Here is an 18,274-nt window from a genome sequence, read left to right as displayed (position 1 = left end):
GATTCTGTGTCTCCCTCTCTCTGTGCCCCTCCCCCGTTCATGCTCTGTCTCTCTCTGTCCCAAAAATAAATAAACGTTGAAAAAAAAAATTTTTTTTAAAAAAATAAATAAAAAATTTTTTTTTTAATGTTCATTTATTTTTGAGAGAGAGACAGAGCATGAGCAGGGGAGAGGAGGAGAGAGAGGGAGACACAGAATCCGAAGCAGGCTCCAGGCTCAGAGTTATTGCGGGGCTCAAGCTCGTGAACGGCGAGATCACCACCTGAGCTGAAGTCAGACGCTTAACCAACTGAGCCACCGAGTCGGCCCTCTAGGTTTCTACTCTTAAGACTTTGACCTTGTGGGGCACCTGGGTGGCTCAGTCGGTTAAGTGTCCGACTTGGGTTCGGGTCATGATCTCACGGCTCATGGGTTCGAGCCCCACGTCAGGATCTGTGCTGACAGCTCAGAGCCTGGAGCCTGCCTCACATTCTGTGTCTCCTGTTCTCTCTGCCCCTCCCCCACTCGTGCTCTGTCTCTGTCTCAAAAATAAACATTAAAAAAATGATATATATATAAAGTATATATATATATACTTATACGTGTGTGTGTATATATATATATATATATACTCTGTATATATACACATATATATGTGTATATATGTGTGTGTATATATATGTGTGTGTGTATATATATGTGTGTATATATATATGTGTGTATATATATATGTGTGTATATATATATATGTGTGTATATATGTGTGTGTATATATATATATACACACACACACATATATATACATATATAAAGTAAAAGACTTGACCTTGCTTCCACTGTGATTCCAAGTACTTCTTTTGGAAAGTAAGAGACACAATGAATCTTAATAGATAAGAACCTGGAAGTCTCACTGTGTCTTAGGCGTAGTGGTCACTGGGTTCACACCTGCTAGAAGCACAATCATAGAGGAAGCCAGTAGGCCACCATTTTCGATTAACACATTCATGTTGCTTCATGTGCCCTGGGACCCGGAGCCGTTAATCTCCAGGGAACTTGTCCTTTTAAAATTTTCTTCCCTTTTTTTAAAAATTAAAGCCCCAAAAGTTAAAAACATGTGGTTTTTAGTCAACCGTGATAATAATTTCGTCCGTTTCCACTATTCCATATTGTATTCTAGACTCAGCAGAGTTCAGGGGTAAGAACATAGCCTCGGGGCTCAAATTCCACCTCTGTGACTAAAAAAGTGGGTGACCTTGGGTGAGGCACATAATTTCTCTATGGCTCAGTTTCTGTACGCATAAGGTAACAGCGACATGACTGCTCTCATCAGGCAGGTTTGGGGAGACTGAAATGAAAGTTCCACATTCACATGTCAGTCTAGAGCAGCACGCACGGATAAGGTTCTGTAGATGCGAGCCGTTAGCGTTCTTAATGTTTCATAACCACAGAGGAGTTGATCCTCTTTCAAGTTCGCGTTCACGAGGTCACATGACAGTAAGAGCATTGCTCAAAAAGTGGGGGAAGGTAGGGGCGCCTGGGTGGCGCAGTCGGTTAAGCGTCCGACTTCAGCCAGGTCACGATCTCGCGGTCCCTGAGTTCGAGCCCCACGTCGGGCTCTGGGCTGACGGCTCAGAGCCTGGAGCCTGTTTCCGATTCTGTGTCTCCCTCTCTCTCTCTCTGCCCCTCCCCCGTTCATGCTCTGTCTCTCTCTGTCCCAAAAATAAATAAACGTTGAAAAAAAAAAATTAAAAAAAAAAAAAAAGTGGGGGAAGGTGATTTTCGCCCCACTTTGGAGAGAAGATGACCGAGGCAAAAACATGGTGAGGAATTTGCCCAAGGTCGCCAGTGAATTAGTACCAGTTGGATCTGGAACCGGATCTCCAACACCCTGACTCTTGTGCATTTTTCTTTTTTTTTTTTTTTTGATTAGTGCCTCTCGAAAACTAATGTGCATTCAGATGATCTGAAAATTCCATGAAAATGCAGATTCTGATTCAGCAGATCTGGCAGTGGGAAGGCTGTGATTTGCACTTTCAGAAGACTTCCGGAAGATCGTGATGCTGCTGGCCTGCCGACCGCAGTTGGGCTAGGGAAGGTCTATAACTGATGGCTTCAACCGTTGGCATTTCGGATGTCTGGAGGGTATTTTCAGTAGAAGTCAAGGAAAAAGAAGTGTGCAAAAGTTTCACAAAACATATCATGGGATAACCTCCCGAGTGATCATTTTCTCGCCACCGTGAAGTTACATGGGAGTTTATTACCAACATACTCGTTGACCTTCACAGCATCAGTACAAACTGAATTCTGCCACGGCCCACAATCAACCAAGGTTTCTATGCTGTTGGCTGATTGGTAGTCCTCCTGGGACCCACGACAGTCCCTCCTCTCCTGCCATTTCCCTTGGAGCCAGGGAGCGTACTCACAAAGGGCTCCATGGAAAAGAACATCTCTTGGGGCGCCTGGGTGGCTCAGTCAATTTAGCATCTGACTCTTGATTTCAGCTCAGGTCATGATCTCATGGTTGAGAAGATCGAGCCCCACATCAGGCTCTGCGCTGACAGCGTGGAACCTGCTTGGGATTTCTCTCTCTCCAAATCTCTTTACCCCTCCCCAACTCAACTCATGCTTATGCACATGCACGCTCGCGCGCTCTCTCTCTCTCTCTCTCTCAAAATAAATAAACATTAAAAAAAAAACCATTTCTTTCTCCTGAAAACTGATTGCTCCCTCTCCGTATACATGTGTTTTTCATTTGCATACATATCTCAGCTTATTTTTGCTTTGTTGTTAACCTAAGTAGCCTAAACCGGCTAAAATAAGAACTAATTCCAACTCGTGAATCCAGTTTCAAACCATACCTGAGCTCTGCACAGATCACACAGCTGAAAGAATGGCAAGGTTTTGCAGGGAGGGTGGCCTCTTTAAGATGGCCGGACTGCCATAAAGAGTGGGTACAGAGGCACAGAAGAGGGTCAAGTGCAGCTTATGAAAATCAAGTTATTTCTCTCTCTCTCTCTCTCTCTCTCTCTCTCTCTCTCTCTCGTGTGTGTGTGTAATTTTACTCTCAGATTACACTGGTCTTTGCATATTTGAGGGGAGATCGGCAGACTTTTTCTATATAGGGCCAGATAGTAAATACTTTGGGCTTTACAGGCCATTGGATCTCTTTTGAAAGGACTCAACTTTGCCCTATAGCTCAAAAGCAACCACAGACGGTACGTAAACGATTGAGCGGGGCTGCGTCCCATCGGACTGTGTTCATGGACACCGTAATTAGAATTTCAATTAATTTTCCTGTACGACGAAGTATTAATTTCCTCTTGATGTTTCTTTTTACCATTTAAGAATGTAAAAACCATTCTCAGGTCTCAGGCTGTACAAAAACAGGCGGCAGGCAGGATTTGGCTCATGGATCACAATTTGCTGGGCATTTGAACGCAGCCAAAGGCAACATTCTCGTATATTGTGATGTTAAAAATTAGATGAGGAATATGCTTCAAGACTTCCTGCGTTTCTGATGGCAGTTTTGAAGGAAACCAAAGCTGTGTGCTGGGAAGTGTTCTAAGTGTTCTGCAAATGTTTTTTTCATGTTAGCTTTTGGTATATAATTAATACATTCTCATTTCCTAGGGCTGTTTAGTTTGCGAATGTGAAACCATCAACTTCCTGTGTCAACTTCAAGTAGCTGAGTTTTCCTATTTGTTTAAATTCCTTTAGGGGACCCTCACCTTGTATTTATTTATTTGAGTTCCACAGGCTGACCATACTCATAGCAAGACTTGGGAAACGTTAAGTAGTAATTTTCTGCAAAGGACTATATTCTAACCGATTCATTTTACTGAAACTTCCTAAACTATGTACTTTTATTCAAGCAGTAATGATAGTGATACAGGCTTGTGGCCAGGTTCTTTAGGCCTGTGGCTTGCATATATTATAACTACAACCATGTGGCTGAATTTGTTTCATGGAGGAATTCTGTGAAGCTGTTTCTGTGTCAAGTTGATCTCTGTGATACGCGTCTTCAGCAGTGGGAGAGTGCTTTCTGTGTACATACCCAAAAATCTACTTTTTTTGTTAGATATTCTTTAAACATTTTCTTTTTCTTTTTTTTTTTTTTTAACACGGAGACACGGAGAGATACCGAGCACAGCTGGGGAGGGGCAGAGAGAGAGAGACGGAATCCGAAGCAGGCTCCAGGCTCCGAGCTGTCGGCACAGAGCCGGACGCAGGGCTCGCACTCACGAACCGTGAGATGGTGACCTGAGCCGAAGGCTACGCTCAACCCACCGAGCCACCCAGGCGCCCCCTTTTGCTAGATATTCTAAACCTACTTTTCTTTTGCGTATTTCATTTTGCATCAGGCCCCATCACCTCTCAGACGCCCTTCCGCCATCACCACACGCATAGCCATTAATCTCAACGGCCTCCGCCGCAGGAGTTCCTTGGAAGCCTGGAAATGAATTTTCTCCAAACACCCCATTCGGTTGTTCCTCCCCTTGGTAGCGCTACCTTAAAACAAGATACACGGCCGGGGCGCCTGGGTGGCGCAGTCGGTTAAGCGTCCGACTTCAGCTCAGGTCACGATCTCCCGGTCCGGGAGTTTGAGCCCCGCGTCGGGCTCTGGGCTGACGGCTCGGAGCCTGGAGCCTGTCTCCGATTCTGTGTCTCCCTCTCTCTCTGCCCCTCCCCCGTTCATGCTCTGTCTCTCTCTGTCCCAAAAATAAGTAAACGTTGAAAAAAAAAATTAAAAAAAAAAAACAAAAAAACAAGATACACGGGCCTTTTGGTTCGGCGTTCTTCTTTTATGGCTTCTGTAAACCATCACCGGCTTGTTCAGTGGACCGATCGTACATATGGAGTAAGCTTATTAACCAGAATAGCTCTTGGTGACCCGTACAACGAATATGTTTCTACTAAAGGAGTTTGCCGGGGGAACGGGTCAGTGAGAAACATCTGAGTCATCATCACTTTTGGAATAGCCCTTGGACTCCGTAAAAATAGCATGGGCCCGGGACCACCCCCAGTGAGTGCTCCGTGCTCCTTCAGACGTGGGAGGACGGAATGGAGTGACGCTGGCTGCCCAATGCCAACCAAGAGTGCCCACAGGCCTGGACGAGGCCTGCCAGGCCCGCCAGTACATCCGGTGGCCGGAAGGGGCACAGGTTAGCTCCTCTGCGGGTGATCTGCTGGCCTTCTGTGGCGCCTCTGGTGGGACCTGGGGCCACAGATCTCGGCCATCTGCGCTTCCAAGGCCCTGCCCTGCATCCATCGTCTAGTCCCCGGCTAGGGGGTAGTGCTCTCACGCACTCCCCGCCCTGCGGATCCCTGGGTGGCCTCACGAGGAAAGCACGGTGTCCGGGAGGACAGAAGGAGAAGGACAAGAAGAACTCTAAGTGAGCCAATCTGCAGTGTCATCAGGACCTGGCTATTCCACGTGTGCTTAACTGCCAGTTCGTAAGATCGGCGGGAACAGAGAGGAGGCGGGCCGCTGGCACACGTGCACTTGTTTCCGGTGACTTGAGGCTTCGCCGGAAGCCGCTAGAAGGAGAAGCAGAGTCATGCTCAAAACAGACCAGCCGGCCTGGCTTCCGGGCCACCGCCCTTCACAACCTGAGGTGCTTCGGCCTTGCCCTTCACGCTCCCGCCCCCACTGGACGTAACACGGAGGGGAACCCCATTATTTCCCCCTTGGCCGCCCGGCCGCGGGGGAGGCAGGGACAAGCACGACGCGACACCCGTTTCTGTGAAGTCAGGCCGAGTTGCACGTGCGCCGTCGGCTGCCCCGGCTTTGCCCTTGCGACCTTCCCGTCCGAGGGTGTCCGCCTTGGAGTAATTGCAAGCTCATCCGGATGCCCTTGAGCACGCCTTCTGACGAAACTTACCCCAAACGCCACGCTCCCAGGGCTGTCGCGCGGCAGCTCGGGTAACTGTGTGCGGCCACGACACGGGGGAGCCGGACGGGGTTCGCGTCTAGAGACCAGGCCCAGGGCATCACGCATTTTCCCCGCTCGCTTTTTCTCCTGCTAGCGCCCCTCATTCCCAGAATGCGTCGAGCCAGACAGGGAGCAGTGGACCGGTCCGGTCGGCTGATGAAAGGGCACGGAACCCGGTCGTGTGAGGCCGCGTCCCTCAGCACTAATGCTGTCTTGGCTGGATCAAGGCCAAGGCTCACAGGCGCTGTCCTGTGCCCCGGAGGATGAGCGGGGAACCCCCCGGGCTCTGCCCGCTGGATGCCAGGACCTCCTCCCCCTTAGATGCGACAGCCGCGATTGTCTTCGGATGTTGCCCAATGTCCCCTGGGGCCAGGGTGGGGGGGTGGGGGTGCAAAATCGCTCCCCCGTTGAGCACCACCGCTGTTGCGTGGGGGAGCTGTGGGCGGATTCGCAACGGCTGGGCTAAGATCATTCCTTTTGGCCGGGTTCATCCTTTTCCAGATTTTCCGGTCAGACAGTCGCTCAAGCTCCGTGACGAAAGGGTGCCCGCTGTCTGCCTAGTTCCTGGGCCCGACAAAGCAAAGCAGGTGCTCCATCAACGTGTGACCAGTTAGATTCTATTTTCTTTTCTTCTGCTAACCGTCTGCCCCTTCCCCTCTGCGCTTAAAGTCCGGGACTGTTGGCTCACCCTTCTTGGCAAGGGGAAGAAAAGGACACTTTGGCTTTGGGCCTCCGGTCCTGGCTCAGTGTCGGATCTCCACCTCCTTTTCCTCACCCCCCCAGATCTCAACCCGAGGGCACCCCCAAGAATCTTCCAGTATACCCTGGAAGGCTGAAGGAATGTCCCTGTGCCAGGTAACCCTCATCTCTCCACTTGTTCTTCCTCACCACCGCTTCTTTATCTTTCTTCTCCCTGACCCGAGCCCTTCACGGTCCACTTGTGGCCCTGGTTGGCCCTCAGTGACCTCCAAGTCTCTGTTTCAGGCCCCCACATTCCCACCACTCAGGAAGCACCCCCTTTTGGGACCCTCAGTCCCCGGCATGTCTCTTCACAAACGAACGTTCACGGACAGCTGAGGGAGGACGCCCTCAGGTAGAGGCCCACAGATGGGAGTTTGGGAAACGGTCGGCATCTAAGTTGCCCAACGACCCTTTTCGTTGGAGCTGTCAAACTCTCCCTGAGCAGGATGTCCACGGCCTTCAGCACATATCCAGAAGGATTTAGGGTACACACACAGTTCCAGAACCATGTCTCTAGATGCTGGCCCAGCAAAGTGTAACTGCATTTTGAGATCCGTTAAACAGGTGAGTGCCTCATACTCTATACATCATCTTTAGGGGAAGGGATTCCTTTCATTATCTCAACAAATGCATAGGGAGCCCTATGCAGTATAGCCCTAGTATACAATAGGGCTCCCTATGCATTTGTTGAGATAATGAAATGATATACTAGGTCCTGCACTAGGTATTAGGGGTATGGCACTAGCCAGATCCCCCTGCCTTCACGAAGGTTACGATAGCAGGTCTGGCTAGCTCAAGAAGGGAACAGGGGTCGGCACGCAATTCCGAACGCAGCCAGTGTCTTTGATCATTTTAGAAAGTGAAAAATCAAAACATATGCTGTGTGAAAGGTGCGCAGTGAAAGAATCCTTCCATGGATCTGTATAGATCCGTAGCATCGCTAGGGAAAAGCGAGTATCACCAGAGTCACGGAGTCTAGGAAACCAAGTGGACGGGAAGACACGGAAGCCTTTTGTATGGAAGAAAACTTACAAGAGACTTTTGCTCCGTATTTCTGAAACAAGAGTTAAGTTCTAACCAAGGCCCCTTTCGAAAATTCAAAGAAAACTTGAAGAATTCATGGAATTACAAATGCAATTAGAGTATAGAAGCCTTCAATAACAACATGAAGTGTTTTGGGGCACCGGGCTGGCTCAGTCAGTTAAGCGTCTGACTCTTGATCTTGGCTCAGGTCAGAATCTCACAGTTTATGAGTTCGAGCCCCGCGTCGGGCTCCACGCTGATGGCACAGAGCCTGCTTGGGATTCCTCTCTCCCTCTCTCTCTCTCTCTCTCTCTCTCTCTCTCTGCCCCTCCCAAGCTTGAGCTCTCTTTCTCTCTCTCTCAAAATAAACAAATAAACTTTAAAAAAAAGAAAGGTTAAAACAACAAAATAACATGAAGGGTTTTGTTTTGACCCTTTCATCTCACGGTGCTGGAAAGGGAAAGAAAAGCCACTAGGAGATTTGGGGCAGTAGGGAGTTCTCCGGACAAGCTGGTTGCTGGATCATTTTGGTCCAAAAGCCCTTGGTGATTTTCTTCTGCATGGGAGGTGGCAGTGGAAAAAAGACGCAGTCCATTATTTTTCTTGATAGAGTCATATGAAGAGTGATATTGCAAAAGGAGTCTGAGGTTGTGCCAGAGCTAATTATATAATTGATTCTTCCATTAAAAAAAATATGGTCAAAAGCCATTTTCAAAACTAGATTTTTGTGTTCCAGTATACTAAGCCTAGGGCGATTCATAACAAGCGACAATACTGTCTTATCCCACCCATTACTTGTTGATGAGAGTATTGTTGCAAAAAAAAAAAAAAAAAAACTGGCGAAAGAAAGAAAAGGAAATTGGATGCACAATGATTATGTTCTGGCTCAGGAAGGCAAACAAAAGAATTAACATGGTTATTTCAGTTGAAAACCTTAAGAAACAAGGAAAGTCTCGTGTCGCCATACAAGAGGAGGACGGGTTTAATAGAGGCATATGAGAATATTACCTTAAAAGGCAGATGAGAGAATTTAAGTTTGGGAAAGAATCATTTGTCATATTTGAAAGTGGTTTGCTTTTTCAAATATTTTCGGAACGTATGAACAATAGTGTTTGTAAATATTTTCGAGTCTCCTTATTGGCATAAGACAATCTTAAGGAGCTGAGAAGACTTCACCTGAGTCCTCTAACCCTCCACTGAGGACTCAGAGAATGGAATGAGCACCAAGAGACTAAAGATCAGAATTTAGATTCTGAATACCGTTGGCCAATGGATAGGAGTCTAACATAATTATCAAAGGTTTGATTGCCGAGCTCCTAATAGAAAACCAGTCATCACCAGCATTGAGTGACAGCTCTCTGGAAAGAGTAATGGCTGATCAATCTCAAATCATTTTAAAATAAAATTACTGCTTTATGAAATGAGGATAGTTTGTGGTATGAGAACATTAGGGAAAGGACAACTAAGCCCGTTGCCTCACAACCAACACAATTCAAAGATTCTTTGACCCACATGTGGCTTCCTACCAGTTCGCATCTAGGAATATAACGTAATACATAAAATATTATCTTATATTAAGCAATACATAAAATATTATTTTATATTAAGCAACACCAACGATAAAAAAAAAATATGTCCTGTGATTCTGTATATAGTTCACCCTGGTTTTCTTTGAGAGGCGAGGTGTTTGAGGATCTAGACTGTGACAGAGACAGTAAATGGATTGCAGATGTAGATGACAATATCGTCACGGGGACTTTCTATTTATGGGCATTTGTCAGTTGCACACGGTATACATACCAGAACTCTGACATGGATTATCCCAGAGCTCTTTCCTGTGACCCACTGGGTGGAAATCATCCTGGAAATCCCGGTGGTTAGTTATTTTTTTTTTTTTTTCTGGGAGGAGTATCACCATGTAGTTAAACCAATTGTTCTGACACTCCCAACCTCCCCACATGTAACTGCCTTAGCGGTGGAAACGTGTGGTCAGGGACTGCAGGAACTCATGTGATGATGTGGGCTTGGCAAGGTGTCTACTATATTTATAACAAAGTCACCAACAAAGCCCATGGGATCATCAGTGACCTCTGCTTAAGTCTCAGAAGTGCCAAAACTGAAGGGTAGCCTCAAACAAGAGCCCTTTTACACACACACACACACACACACACACACACACACACACGATAAATACAGGACATAATTTGTTTGTTTCTCAAATACTCTTCTCTTTCCCCAGACTCTGTCGGCTCTACCACCAAGACGGTTTAAATAAATCAAACAAACAAACAAACAAGTACAATAGTAACCTTTATCACTAGAGCCCAAACGATTATTTCTAGAAGCTGGAACTCAGCAAAAGTTGTTTGAGACCGGTATCCATTCGAGAAGGCACTGGTTTCTGGATCTTTACAATGTGTGTCCTCCTCCCTGGAGGACGAAAGGATTGCTGGGGAGATTAGGGTGAAATCTGCTTGATGCAGCTTGTTTTTCTCTGTACTAGAAATTCTATCCAATGCTCGTGGCCTTGAAAATAGACTCTGGGTTGGAAAGAACGTAAGTACCTGTAGAGAGACAGGATTTAGAAGCTAGAAGGATGCTCTCTGGGTGGCCACCGCCACCAGGTTCCATTTCATTTCTAAGATTGTAATTTCTGTGTTCATCCATTAGTTTGCATAGGGCTTTCTCATTTTGCATTGTTTTATTTTGTCTCCGTTCTGGAGTCCGACGCCAACACGCTGTGAGGAATAGCTTCTAGACGGTGTTTATGAACAGCCAGAGGCAAGGATCAAGTTAAATAGCACATATACTCCCAGTGGGACTTTCCTCTTTGCATTTCATAATCTTCACGTTGCCGAATGCCTTAAACTACACTCTGTCTTCCCTATCAGAATTGCCAAGGCAAACTTCAAAGAGCTCGAGATGTGACCTTCATGCAAATATATGGTGAGCCTGTATCAAAGACACATTGAATTCATTCACGGGGAAACCAGCATATAAGAGACACCGCTGTGTAAATAGCGGGAAAAGGAATGTCACGATATGATTGTGACGATCGATACAAAACTGTTTAATGTCCTACGAGGCAATAAAACTGTAGCCTTACAGATGATCCCTTTTACCAAAAAAAAATCGTTTCTAGGTCGTCAGTCTATGGGTTAACATCTAACTTCATAGGGTCCCGGTCCTAACCAATGATAAAAGGTACCTCAAGCAAAGATGCATTTCTGTAGAGAGTTCAAGTCCCTTGGCCTGGTACACAGTGCTTCGGTGTGACCTTGAAAGGGCACGCAGTCATTCTTTTGCTTATTTCCAAGCGCCGGAGGACTTTTCGTCCCAGGGGCCACACATACGGTACCCTGTCTACGTTTCAGAGGAGGGGGTTTTATGGGTCTCGGTCTCTGAAATTCCCTCCTAGTCCCCCCCATAGCTTCTCTGTGGCGTGAGAAGCTTCGGCAACCGAAGGAAAACCCTGATATTTCAAAAAAGAGATCTTGAAGGACTTGTCTTTCGAAAAGCAAGCTTTTGCCAAGAACCGGAGGCCGTGAACTGTTTGTCAATATCCTTCTGTAATCGGAGGTTGGGGGCAGGGGAGGGGGGGTGCGGGCGTGACTGCCCACCGCCGGCCACAGCTGCTCAGTCTACACTTTGCCAGCCCTCACTTGTAGTCAGAAAGTCCTTCCGAATGTTGCAATGAACAAAACCAGAAGCCCACAGGCCATCTGGGGCAGAGGAAACCGCAGACAGACTCGCCATCCTCCACTGGCCCCCAACTCGGGTCGACCCTGTTCGTTTCTCACTATTTTAAGTCCTCTGACCTTAGCCGGAGGTTCAACACGCAGTGCTGACTGAGCAGGACAGGGACAGAATCACAGCTCTTGACACAGGCTGGGAGGTGCCAACGGTCAGGTTCGAATTCCGGGTTGACCGTGTTCCCGGAGCTGCGCCCGCCTGAGTCTCCGTTTTCTCGTCTGTACGGCGGGGCTGGGGACACCTCACCTGCCTACTCCAAGGAAGTGTTTGTGATAATGAACGGAGTTGTCACTCTTATTAAAAGCCACCCTGGGGCGGCCCCGGGTGGCTCCGTCGGTTGAGCATCCGACTCTTGGTTTTGGCTCAGGTCACGACCCCGGGGTCGTGGGATCGAGCCCCGTGTCGGGCTTCACGCTCAGCATTTGGAGCCTGCCTAAGATCCCCTCTCTCCGTCAGCCCCTCTCCCCCACTTGCATTCTCTCTGTCTCTCTCTCTCTCTCTCAAATAGACAAATACATAAAACTCCTTGAAAACAAAAATCTACTCTACACTGGACGCCCACTGAAATGGGTGCTTTGTCTCCCCTAACTCAAATCCTGCAGCAAGCCACACAGCTGTTGGTCACTGCGGCGTGTATGACAAATCCTGTTAGTTGCACGCCAGTACCCGTTCACCCCCTTCTTCTGTGCTAACACAATCGCAATTTGTCTGCGGCACTGACATTGCCCAGCCCTGTGCCACGGGGCCATCTTGTAACTGGGAGCCATGTGACCTGATTCCGGGCAGGGAGCCCTGAGCGGAAGTCTTCTCGGGACAGGGGCGAACGCTGGACAGCCTCTGATTCCATGACCAAAGGAGACCGGGCCGGCTGGTGTGGCCTTTCTCTCTTCTCTTCCCATTTGCCTTCTGCCTTGGACACAGAAGTGACGCTTGGAACCTGGAAAACGAGGGAGAGGCCCAGACTGCTGGAGGCATGTGGGTCCCGCTGCGACAGGGTGGAGCCCTTTCATCGGAACGCACCGCTGTCCGTCTCCACACTTCCTGTTATGTGAAAAATTCGTGCCTCCAGCCTCGAGCCGCTCAAGTCTGGTTTTCCACCACTTGCAGAGGAACACGACACTAAGCGATGTTCACGCAGCAGCAAAAGCGCCGCTCTGAGGAGCTGTTGACACCACGGGAGGCTGTGCTTGTGGGGGGGGGGGGGGGGGTTGGGGGCAAATGGGAAACCTCTGTGCCTTCCTCTCGCTTTTGTTATCATATGCACCTAAAACTGCTTTGAAAAGTTTAAAAGTCTAGGGGCGCCCCGGGGGCTCAGTCGGTTGAGCGTCCGACTTCGGCTCAGGTCACGATCTCACGGTTCGTGGGTTCGAGCCCCGCGTCGGGCTCTGTGCTGATGGCTCAGAGCCTGGAGCCTGCTGGAGCCTGCTTCGGATTCTGTGTGTGTGTGTGTCTCAGTGCCTCCTCTGCTGCGCTCTCTCTCTCTCTCTCTCAAAAATAAATAAACATTTTTTTTTTTAAGTTTACAAGTCTCGAATTGTGTGAGCACCCACTGCTGCACTGCCTCTACCTCCCCGAGCTCCAGCTGAAGGAGAAGCGGGGTAAGGAGGTGTCTGTACCGCGGCTCCTACTAAGCCGACAGCCCGCAAACCGACCGGGAGTAAAGCCCCCTTCCCCCCCCCCCCAAAGCCGCTCGCAAGAGCGCGCCCTCTCCTGGAGGGGCAAAGAAAGCTCACTGTGACAGGCCTGGTACTGTGCGCGCCTCGAGGTTAGACGCCATCATCAGAAACGCACTGAACTTCTGGTTCGAAAACTTCCTTTCCAGCGTTTGGTGGGAGACACTGCCATCGGTGCTGCACAGGATGCAAGGGAGGACTATCGGGGGGGCCTCTTCGAGGATACCAGCCTGTGTGCTGTCCACGCCTAACGTGTAACAGTTGTGCCAAAGGCCATCCAGCTAGCACGCTGCATGCGCGGAGAACGTGCCCAAGAATCCACTCTGATGGGAAACGTTTCACGCTTCAAAAATTCCCTTCTTTTTGTTATTGGTAGTTCTGAGCTTTAGCTCCCCACCCCCACCCCCCGCCAACGGGGTCTAAAGGGACCTACGTTTATGATTGCCAAGTGGAAAAACAGGGGATGGAAATCAGGTATCCGCAGTGTTTCCGTTTTCATTTGTGTGTGAATTTTTCCCTTTATTTATTTGTGTATTTTAAGTTTTGTTTTGTTCCGTGCGTGTGAATTTTTAATACAAATGCAGGGACCTAAAGCACTAATGCGAGTCAAAATGCTTCAGTGAACGTGTTTCAGCAGTTCAACTTTTATAACAATTACAAATCAGCCTGTTAAAATTTTCCAGACAATGCCAGCATTTGGAGGTGTTTTTTTTTTTTAATGTTTGTTTATTTTGAAAGAGAGAGAGAGAGAGAGAGAGAGAGCACGAGCAGGGGAGGGCCAGAGAGAGAGGGAGAGAGAATCCCAAACAGGCTCTGTACTGTCCGCACAGAGCCCTCCTAGGGCTTGAACTCAAGAACCATGAGATCATGGCCTGAGCCAAAATCCCGAGTCAGATGCCTAACTGACTGAACCACTCAGGCACCCCAGCATTTGGGCTTTTTAAAAACAGGAACATTTCTGGGGCACCTGGCTGGCTCCGTCGGAAGGGTGTGCAGCTCTTAATCTCGGGGTGGTGAGTTCGAGCCCCATGTTGGGTGTAGAGATTTCTTAAAATAAATAAAACTTAAACAAACAAGTAAATTTCTTATTGACTTCAACTAAGTGCTGTTTGTCGAATTTTTATCACACGGATTCCATCCATTCACTATACTTTGACCTACAGGCAAGCAAGCACATGTTTTTAATGTTGTCTGTCTTCTGTGCTGTTCCTGTAAGTTTGCTATTAAAATACATTAAACTATTGTTTAAAAAATGTAAACTCTCTAAAAAGAGCCGTGTCTGCAGGAGTTTGAAGTTTGGTTATTCAGGGAATGTCACCTCCTTTATGAAAGCCCAGAGGCTCTGAATTCTGGGGCCTGGCTTTTCTTATGGAAATGCATCGGCCTCCCTCCCTAGGCCTCTCTGCCCTCCCTCCCCCCCCCCCAAATCTTTAAAACTTATCTTCAGTGGCCAATTCTTCCAAATTAAGTGTTCGATTATTACCCCAAAGTAAGGTTGGTTCTTGACACGGAGCAGCTGTTTTTAATCACTTTGCCCTGCTTTTCCTATAAATTACCGACATACCTTGGAATTGAAAATATTCTGCCTTGCAAACTTCATCGATTCATTAAATCAAAAAAGGAAGGAATGCTGGCTCAGTTCTAGGCTTTGGGAAGATAAATAAAGTCTAGGGAAGAAGACAGACTTGGGAACAATTAATTTCAAAATGGCTGGAAGGAAGGAAAGCCACCACAATATCGTTGTGTTTATCCTGAATGAGAAGGATCCATGAGTGTTTTGCTTTTTTGTGCATTTCTAAACATTTCCAGTTTTCTATATTGAACATACATAGTGGTAGGCAGCCCAGACTCAAACATTAAAAAAAAAAAAGTCTTTCGTTGGGATAATAACCCCTGAATTTTTTTGTTTTGAAAAATGTGGTTACTGGATCTGACATGTCCCTTGGCGCAAAGACAGACAGGTATAGGTCGCATTTTTTAAGCCAACCTTACACATTGACTTTTGTCAGACCCCACCCAGCTAGGGTGACAAAGACATCCTAGTTTCCCCCTTCCCCCACCACATGCCCAGCCTCCCCCATTGTCAACATCCCTCACCAGAGGGGCATTTGTTACAACCGATGAGCCTACACTGACATCATCACCCAGAGTCCATAGTTGACATTACCATTCACTGGGTATGGAACATTCTGCGGGTTTGGGCAAATGTAAAATGTAAAATGACCTGTGCTCCCCCTGTTCATCCTTTCCTCCTCCCAACCCCTGGCCACCACTGATCTTTCTTTTTTTTCAATTTTTTTTTTTTTTAATTCATTTTTTGAGACAGAGAGAGACAGAGCATGAGCAGGGGAGGGGCAGAGGGAGAGGGAGACGCAGAATCCGAAGCAGGCTCCAGGTTCCGTGCTGTCAGCACAGAGCCCGACGCGGGGCTCGAACTCACGGACCACGAGATCGTGACCTGAGCTGAAGTCGGATGCTTCGCCGACTGAGCCACCCAGGCGCCCCCACTCATCTTTTGACCGTCTGCATGTTTGCCTGTCCTGAATGCCATATGGTTAGGAATCTTAAAGTAGCCTTTTCTGTAGCCTTTTCACACTGGCTTCTTTCACTGAGGAACAGGCATTTAAGTACCCTCCATGGCTTCTCATGGCTCGATGACTCCTTTCTTTTTAGTGCTGAATAATATTCCATTGTCTGGATGGATATATCATAAGTTATCCATTCACCTGCTGAAGGACATCTAGAGGCTTCCAAGTTTGGGTCATCATGAAGGGAGCCTCTATAAACATCCATGTGCTGGTTTTTGCGTGGACAGAAGCTTTCAGTTCTTTTGGGTCAATACCACGGAGCGTGATTGCTGGATCATATGGTAAGAGTGTTTGGTTTTGTGAGAAACCGCTAGACTGTCTTCCAAAGTGGCTGTGCATGGACGGCCCAAGGAGAAAGGACAGTGCCCTCCCTCGCCCCAAGAACCCAGAAGTAAATCCTCCTTGTTCCGTCAATGAAGGCGTATGAGGCAAACTTCTTGCTATGATCCAACGTACACGAGTGTTTGAGATCCTGAACACATGTTATCAAAACCCACACAGCACAGGGGAGCAAAGGGCCAGTGTTGGCTTTCACCCCAGAGATACTCTGCTCCTGGAGAAAGAGTCCCCGGAGCTGTGTTTGTGCACAGTGGGAGGGGCCCCCAGGATACGGTTTATCTGGGCAGAGCCTGGCCTTCCTGGGCACTGCCTTCCTGCACCCCCTCTTGGCCAAACCTCTGGCTTTATCTCTCGATAATTTAGGGTGTTTGCTCAACCTGCCCTTGTACCTGGGAGGTGCTGCAAGCAAGTGGGTGTGTTTCACGGCCCTTTTTCCAATCTCTGGGCCTCTGTAAAAAGAAATCAAGAGGGAGGAAGGGGAGGAAGCTGGATCAAACCTTTCAAAAAAGAAAACTCATAAAGCTCCAAGAGCGAAAAAAATTAATCATAATAATTCTTATATTATTATTTTTTTTTTTTTTTACTAGGTAGTTAGGCTTTATGTGTCCTGGCATGTCTTGAACTTCCAGAAGAGAGTTGTAAAAATGCCCACCAAATGTTTCCTGTAAAAGGAAGGAAACACCACTCATGAGAGAGGGGTGGATAAAAACCAAGGTAGATATAAAGTCTGTGTTTCCACTTAAGGGACTGTTACTATCGAAGTGAAAAAATGGTGGAAAAGGAGCCAACCTCATGTGATCTGATGAAAGTTAGAGTCCGCTCTGTAGGTCTTCTAGGAAGCCATTAAAAAGATAGCTAACCGGGGCGCCTGGGTGGCTCAGTTGGTTAAGCGGCCGACTTTGGCTCAGGTCACGATCTCGCGGTCTGTGAGAGTTCGAGCCCCGCGTCGGGCTCTGTGCTGATAGCGCAGAGCCTGGAGCCTGTTTCAGATTCTGTGTCTCCCTCTCTCTGACCCTCCCCTGTTCATGCTCTGTCTCTCCCTGTCTCAAAAATAAATAAAACGTTAAAAAAAAAAAAAAAAAAGACAGCTAACCTAAGAATCCTTTTTATAAAATTAAGATACAATTTGCATACCACAGAAGTTACTCTTTTTTCTTTTTTTCAAATGCTTATTTATTTTTGAGAGAGACAGAGAGAGCAGGGGAGGGGCAGAGAGAGAGAAGGCAGAGGGTCCAAAGCGGGCTCTGTGCTGACAGGAGACAGCCCGAGTCCAGGCTCGAACTCATGAGATCATGAGTTCATGAGATCATGATCATGAGATCATGACCGAAGTCAGACTCTCAACCCACTGAGCCACCCAGGCGCCCCGAAGTTACTCTTCTAAAGCATACAATTCAGTGGTTTTAGGATGACCAGAAAGTTGCACAACCATGACTACATTCTAATTCCAGAATGTTTTCATCACCCCAAAAAGAAACCCCACCCTCATTAGCCGTCACCCCTCATTCTCCCCCTCTCCCCAGCCCCTGACAGCGGCTACTCTGTGTTCAGTCTCCATGTGCTTGCCTATTCTGGATATTTCATGTAAGTGGAATCATACTCTATTTTCTTTTGGGTCTAGTTTTTTGTTGTTGTTTGTTTACTTAGCAGAAGGCTGCTTTGGGCAGGACCTCCAGACACCCACCTGGTCACCTAACGAGTGCCCATTTAGTCAATGTGAGCTGGGAGAATTGCCCTGACGGGACAGTGGGTGATGCGCTATATCTACGAATCTCCTTTTTCAAACTAGGCGAATTGATAAGCCGTGGGGCAAACACAGTCAATTTTCAAGGGCAAAATGTCACGCAAAATGTGTGGCGATGTTTAGATATTCAGGGAACGGATTGTTAAAAATTCTGGCAGAACCAAAGAAGACAGACCGATCGGCATATGAAAAGTCATTCCGCACCACAGGTCACGAGGGAAATGCATATTACCAGAGCGATGAGATACGGCTTACAAACACCTATTAGAATGGCCAAAATCTCAAACACCAACACCACCAAATGCTGGAGAGGATGCGAAGCAACAGGAACTCTCATATTTTGGTCGTGGGGGTGTAAAATTGCACAGCCACTTTGGAAGACAATGACCCAAACTTGGAAGCCTCTAGAGGACCTTCAACGGGGCACCTGGGTGACTCGGTCGGTTAAATGTCCAACTCTTGGTTTCGGCTCAGGTCATGATCTCATGGTTCGTGACTTCG

At 47.6% G+C, this 18,274-nt stretch overlaps 1 pseudogene; it reads left to right on the top strand.

Annotated features, from left to right (window-relative positions):
- Window positions 1-4,883: 4,883 nt before the first annotated feature.
- On the top strand, window positions 4,884-17,617 carry LOC121025172 (histone H3.3C-like; annotated as a pseudogene).
- The last annotated feature ends 657 nt before the right edge of the window (window positions 17,618-18,274 follow it).

This window comes from Herpailurus yagouaroundi, unplaced genomic scaffold (genome assembly GCF_014898765.1).
Source record: "Herpailurus yagouaroundi ecotype Mexico unplaced genomic scaffold, PumYag 67525, whole genome shotgun sequence".
Classification (NCBI taxonomy): Eukaryota; Metazoa; Chordata; class Mammalia; order Carnivora; family Felidae; genus Herpailurus; species Herpailurus yagouaroundi.
This window is presented reverse-complemented; position numbering and strand designations above follow the sequence as displayed.